The 5989-nt window shown below is 42.1% G+C and overlaps 1 non-coding gene across 1 annotated transcript; it reads left to right on the top strand.

Annotated features, from left to right (window-relative positions):
• The first annotated feature begins 4986 nt into the window (after window positions 1–4986).
• LOC131244686 (small nucleolar RNA R71) lies at window positions 4987–5093 on the top strand. The gene has a single exon (XR_009170465.1). It is a non-coding gene; the product is annotated as a small nucleolar RNA R71 (small nucleolar RNA).
• Window positions 5094–5989: the final 896 nt, after the last annotated feature.

The following is a 5989-nucleotide window of genomic DNA, read 5'->3' on the forward strand; positions in this document are numbered from 1 at the left end:
CTACCTATACCACTTTCGTAGGTGCTCTCGATTGCATTTAGCGTATGCAACAAGCCTTTAAACCCCTAGGTTATCCCTAGTGGACGAGTTGTAGTCTCGTGAGGGTTTGCAGTAATGTTACCCACAAACATTGAACTGACTAATGATAAAAATGACATGAAATGAAGAACTGGGTTGCCTCCCAGGAGCGCTAAGTTTCCCATCTTCAGCCAGACAAATAAAGCAACTACCCTAGTCCTAAGAAAACAGGAAACAGGATCAGTCAGACTAGGAGATCAGCCCTGGTAAACAGGATCAGTCAAAGGCATGGACATGTCCTCTGAATCAAATTTCTCGACAAATGGTTTCAATCGATGTCCATTGACTTTAAACTCCTTACCATTGTCGGGATCTCTTATCTCAACGGCCCCATATGGAAAAACAGTGACAACAATGTAAGGGCTGGTCCAACGAGATCGAAGCTTACCCGGAAAGAGATGTAAACGAGAATTGTACAAAATGACCTTCTGACCAGGTGTGAATGATTTTCGCAAAATGTGTTGGTCATGAAATGCTTTCATCTTGTCCTTGTAAATTCTCGATTTATCGTACGCATCATTCCGGATTTCCTCAAGTTCATTCAATTGAAGTTTGCGTAGCGAGCCAGCGTTGTCCAGATTGAAATTAAGATTTTTGATCGCCCAGTACACTTTATGTTCCAGCTCCACAGGCAAGTGACAAGCTTTCCCATAGACAAGTCTAAAGGGAGACATTCCAATAGGGGTTTTAAAGGCAGTACGGTATGCCCATAAGGCATCGGTCAATCGGATTGACCAATCCTTACGATCAGGGTTAACCGTTTTTTTCAAAATGTGTTTAATTTCCCTATTAGAAATCTCAGCTTGCCCACTTGTCTGTGGGTGATACGGGGTGCTCACCTCATGAGAGATACCGTATTTCTTCATTAAGCTCTCGAATGGTCTATTACAAAAGTGTGAGCCCCCATCACTAATGATGGCTCGAGGCATTCCGAATCGAGAAAGGATGTTTTCTTTTAGGAATTTAATGACCGTGCGATGGTCATTCTTTCGACACGGAATCGCTTCGACCCATTTAGTGACATAATCCACGGTGAGCAAAATATACAGATTCCCAAACGATTAGGGGAATGGTCCCATGAAATCAATGCCCCAGCAATCAAATGCTTCAATGATAAGGATGGGATTCAAAGGCATCATATTTCGACGGGACAATGCTCCCAATTTCTGACAACGTTCACAAGCTTTGCAAAACTCATGAGTGTCCTTAAACATAGTGGGCCAGTAAAAGCCACACTGCAGAATCTTGGCCGTGGTCTTTTTAGCAGAAAAGTGACCACCACAGGCCTGTGAGTGACAGAAGGAGATGACGCTCTTATGCTCATCGTCTGGTACACATCTCCTTAGGATTTGGTCTAGGCAATATTTAAATAAATAAGGATCATCCCAGAAAAAGTTGCGCACCTCGGTGAAAAATTTCTTCTTATCTTGCGCAGTCCACTGTGTCGGTATGGCACCTGTAGCAAGATAATTAGCAATATCAGCGAACCAAAGTGAATGGGAGACTCTGAACAGTTGTTCATCAGGGAACATGTCATTGATATAAGTTGTCTCAAGGGACTCAGAGGTATTAAGGCGAGAAAGGTGATCGGCCACTACGTTCTCTACTCCCTTTTTATCTTTAATTTCCAAATCAAATTCTTGGAGTAGAAGGATCCATCGTATCAAACGGGGCTTAGAATCATTCTTAGAAAGAAGATACTTAAGTGCCGCATGATCTGTGTAGATAATGATCTTGGATCCAATCAAGTAGGACCTAAATTTGTCCAAGGCGAACACTACAGCTAAGAGTTCCTTTTCCGTAGTCGAGTAGTTCACCTGGGCAGAATTTAAAGTTCTACTTGCGTAATGAATGACGTAGGGCCTCTTATCTTTTCTCTGGCCTAGGACCGCCCCAAGCGCATAATCAGAAGCGTCGCACATAAGCTCAAAAGGAAGGTTCCAGTCGGGTGGCTGCATGATAGGTGCAGTGGTTAATGCGCCCTTAAGCTTGGTGAAAGCTTCCTGGCATTGCTCAGTCCACTCGTACGGAGCATCCTTTTGAAGAAGAGTGCATAAAGGACGAGAGAGGAGACTAAAGTCCTTTATGAATCGCCTGTAAAATCCTGCGTGTCCTAAGAAGGATCGCACGTCTCTGATGTTCTTGGGTGGAGGTAGGTTAGAGATAAGATCAATTTTTGCCTTATCTACCTCGATTCCTTTGGACGAGATGATATGCCCAAGGACAATTCCCTTCTGAACCATGAAATGGCACTTCTCTTAATTAAGTACCAAGTTCTTTTCTTCACATCTTTTCAGCACACATTTAAAACTTTCCAAGCATTTGCTGAAAGATGGACCATAAACAGAGAAGTCATCCATGAAGACCTCTAGATATTGCCCCACCATGTCAGAAAAAATACTAAGCATACATCGCTGAAAAGTGGCAGGGGCATTACATAGTCCGAATGGCATCCTTCGATAGGCAAAGGTGCCGTAGGGACATGTAAATGTGGTCTTTTCCTGGTCTTCAGGGGCTATCTCTATCTGGTTGTAGCCCAAATACCCGTCAAGGAAACTATAATAGGAATGACCAGCTAACCTTTCCAGGATCTGATCAATGAATGGTAAAGGAAAGTGGTCTTTCCTTGTGACGGTATTCAACTTTCTGTAATCAATGCACATTCTCCAACCAGTAGTGACTCTAGTTGGCACGAGTTCATTATTAGCACTGGCTATGATGGTGATTCCGGACTTCTTAGGGACCACTTGAGTTGGGCTCACCCATTGACTATCAGATATAGGATATATGATACCTACGTCCAATAGTTTAAGAACCTCGGCCTTAACCACTTCCTTCATGTTTGGATTTAGTCTACGTTGTGGTTGCCGAGCGGTTTTTGCATTATCCTCAAGATATATGCGGTGAGTACAAATCGAGGAATCGATTCCCTTGAGGTCCGCTATCGTCCATTCCAGGGCTCCTTTATGCTCAATGAGAGTAGATATGAGCATACTCTCCTATTCTTTCTCCAGGTGGGCAGAGATCACCACCAGGTATGTCTCATCTTGACCTAAATAGGCATATTTCAAATCAGAGGGCAAAGGTTTTAGGTCAAGCTTCAGCGGCTTGAGGTTAGACGGTAGAGGCACTACATCGGTTTGTGGCAATTCTTCAAATTGTGGCCTCCACCGGTTAACTTCAAGTACCGGTGCAGTATCAATCAAGGCACACGTCTCCCTAATCATGTCATCATCAAAATCATGGGAGTGGGCCAGGCACGTCTCCAGATGGTCGGAGGATAAGGTCAGCGGTGTCGTATCTTCCACGAAAGAGTCAATCATGTTAATGTCGTGAAAATCGTCATCATCCTCTGAGTTGCTGCAGTTATTGAAAAAAATGTTTGACTCCAATGTCAAATTTCCAAAAGACATAGTCATAACACCATTCCTGCAATTGATAATTGCATTTGACGTGGCAAGGAATAGACGACCAAGAATGACGGGAATCTGAGTGCTCATGTTATTGATGGGTTCGGTGTCCAGGATGATAAAATCTACAGGGTAGTAAATCTATCGACCTGAACTAACACATCCTCAATTATCTCTCTTGGTACACGAACAGAGCGATCAGCAAGTTGTAGTGTGGTTAGGGTGGGTTTTAATTCACCCAAACCTAACTATTTGTATACCGAGTAGGGAATCAGATTGACGCTCGCTCCTAAGTCAAGAAGTGCGTGATCAATTCGATGGTTCCTGATTACACATGATATGGTTGGGCTATCGGGATCCTTGAATTTCTGCGGCACGTCTTGCTTCAGGATGGCACTCACTTTCTCGGTTAAGAAGATTTTCTTTTGAATAATTTTCCGTCTTTTGGTCGTGCATAAGTCTTTCAGGAATTTGGCATATGAAGGTATCTGTTTAACGACATCAAGTAGAGGAATGTTGACTTTCACTTGTTTCAACACCTCTAGGATATCCTGAGAGTTAGAGAGAGGTTTTGGTGAAACCAACCGTTGGGGGAATGGTGCAACTGGCTTCTCTAGAAGTTCCGGTTCTACTTTTTGTGGGGCATCACTGGATCCATCATTGTTGTCCTCTTCTGGTTCTTGAGGCTTTTCGGGCCTAACCGGAAGAGTTTTATCAATGATCTTCCCACTTCTAAGAGTGGTGATGGATTTAGCATGCCCCATCTGATTTGAAGAGCTGGGATCATTACTCTCGTACTGCGGTTTAGGATTGGGGAGAGGTTGTACAGGAAGCATCCCCTTTTCTATAACCGTCATACGAGAATCTATCTTTTGCATAAAATCTGTAATTCCCTGCATTGCCTGAGCCAGCTCTTGTATGGGATTTTGAATCGGTTTCTCTTGAGGTTTCACTTGATTTGGATTTTGATTGAAGAAACCTAGAGGGGTAGCCGTTTGTCCATTTTTCAACTAAAGTTTGGATGATTTTTCCAGCCAGGATTGTATATATTGGAGTTGGGTCCAATAAAAGGTCTTTGATAGTTATTTACGGCATTGGCTTGTTCATTCAACACTCCTCAAAAGGCAGGTATTGTAGGACAGTTTTCAGTTGTGTGAATGTTGCAATTACAGATGCCGCAAACAATTTCATTGACCTTATCCTTCTTTCCTTCCATGGCCTCAACTTTCCTTATGAACGTAGTCACTTTATACTTGAGATCATCCTCTTCTTTCAAGAGATATAATCCACCTTTCTCCTTTAATTGAGTCGGCCTAGACGTGGTGTCGCCATTGGGTAATAGTCCCATGATTGTGTTTTTTCAGCGAGACTATCGAGGTAATCCCATACCTCGTCAACATCCTTGTTGATGAACTCTCCATTACACATTGTCTCGACCATTTGGCGCATGGAAGATGTCAGTCCATCATAGAAAAAATTTGTAATACGCCACGTTTCAAATCCGTGTTGTGGGCATGAACTGACCAAATCTTTGAACCTTTCCCAACATTGGAAGAATGTTTCATCTTCCTTTTGGGCAAAGTTCATGATTGCTTTTCTGAGGGTAATCGTTTTATGATGTGGGAAGAATTTTTTTATGAATTCCCTCTGCATGTCGTTCCATGTGCCAATGGATATAGGACGCAGTGAATGTAACCACGTCTTAGCTTTCTCTTTTAAAGAAAAAGGAAAGAGTTTCAGCCTAATTGTATCCTCAGATACATTAGGAAAACATAAAGTAGCCATAATCTCATCGAACTCTTTCAAATGCAAATATGGACTCTCTGATTCAAGTCCATGGAATTTGGGAAGGAGTTGGATAACTCCTGGCTTAATGTCCATTTGTCCTGTGTTTTCAGGAAAAATCATGCATGAGGGCATACTTACTCCCGCCGGTTGTAGATAATCTCATAAAGTACGAGGCGGGGGTGCCTGTTGCACCTCGTTCTCATCTTGGGTATCCTCCACCCTGGGTGGAAGTAGAGGAGGTTGGTCTTCAGCCATAACTTCAGTTAACTCAGGGGATTTTGAGCGGTGTCTAGTCCTGCGATGGATAGTCAACCCCTCAACCAATCCTCCTTCAGTCAAGAGACGTCGAGTGTTGTCACGGGCCCACTTGGGCATGAAAACACTCGCAGCCCTCAATTAAAAACCTAATCCTAAGAAAGGAAAAGAAAATCTAGAAAGAAAGAGAGAGTTGGAAAGAAATTACCAAATTGGAGTCCTAAGTTAAAACCTGCAAAATAAAACAAAATAAGTTAGATTTTAAAAAGAGAAGAACGATCCTTTAAAAGAAAAATAGCAGTAAATTAATTTCTAAAAGAAGGAATTCCTAAAAGAAAGTGGAAATTTCTAAAATAAATTAGGAAAGACTTAAACTAGAAAGTAAATTATTAAAAGAGAACTGAAAAATAGAAAGTTAATTTCTAAAAAGGGAAAGAAATAACCTAATTTCTAAAAAT

This window comes from Magnolia sinica, chromosome 4 (genome assembly GCF_029962835.1).
Source record: "Magnolia sinica isolate HGM2019 chromosome 4, MsV1, whole genome shotgun sequence".
NCBI lineage: Eukaryota > Viridiplantae > Streptophyta > Magnoliopsida > Magnoliales > Magnoliaceae > Magnolia > Magnolia sinica.